This window comes from Ceratosolen solmsi, unplaced genomic scaffold (assembly GCF_000503995.2).
Source record: "Ceratosolen solmsi marchali unplaced genomic scaffold, CerSol_1.0 C3405858, whole genome shotgun sequence".
Classification (NCBI taxonomy): Eukaryota; Metazoa; Arthropoda; class Insecta; order Hymenoptera; family Agaonidae; genus Ceratosolen; species Ceratosolen solmsi.
In genome coordinates, this window is record NW_011949105.1 from 1 (window position 1) to 940 (window position 940).

At 21.4% G+C, this 940-nt stretch overlaps 1 long non-coding RNA gene across 1 annotated transcript; it reads left to right on the top strand.

The window, feature by feature from the left end:
• The first annotated feature begins 232 nt into the window (after window positions 1-232).
• On the top strand, window positions 233-481 carry LOC105367183 (uncharacterized). The gene is made up of 2 exons (XR_913046.1): window positions 233-263; window positions 342-481. It is a non-coding gene; the product is annotated as an uncharacterized LOC105367183 (long non-coding RNA).
• The last annotated feature ends 459 nt before the right edge of the window (window positions 482-940 follow it).

The window sequence follows — 940 nt, forward strand, 5'->3', positions numbered from 1 at the left end:
TATATATATATATATATATATATATATGCACACACACACACGCATGCACACACACATGTATATATTAATTTTATGTTTTATTTTGATACTAAGAATTATAATACACAGATGGGTGATAAAATAAAAAGACCAAAAATGAGAGGATTTTATCTGCCGTTGGCTATATATCAAGCTTTTTTAGTTCTTCTGGGACCTGTACCATTTGCAGGATGTTTGACAGCCATAACAGTTATAAAACATAGAAATTCTAGAAAATATACTTTGTAATATTATTTGAATAATTTATTTAATATTTTATAAATTTTATGTACTTTATTATTTAATGAATTTTCTTATTTTAGCTCTTACGATTATGAGGAGAAATTAAAACAAGTATGTGAATCAGGTTATATGCAGTCTTGTGGTCCGAATGTAAACTGTTAAATTGAATGTAAATATTTGTCATGTAGTTATTTCAAAATATAAATCACATCTACTATTATCTAATGATGTAATAAATGATAAATTTTAATAATAAAGTAAAAGTCTTACAAGCTTTAACTTTTATTTTAAATAATTCTTATGAATTAAAGCTATTTTTAATTTTATCACTATATTCTATATTTCATAGTATCTGTGAAATATGTTTCATTGCTGAAGAATATTTTAATTTTTCATTCAGTTCACAAGAAGCTTTGATGTTAATTTAAATTTTATATGGATATTATAAAATGTATAAAAGGAAAAATATTATTAAAAAAGATTGCTTCAATTAATTCATGTAAAAAATTTATTTTATTTGTATTAAGAAATTAATAGGTATCATTATATATTTATTAAATGAAAAGTAAAGAAAATTACAATAATTATCAATATTTATTCGAACGTGGATATAGACTCCTCTTGTTTTCTATCAATTTCAATTTTATATGAAATAATCATATATCGGTAATAGAAAAAT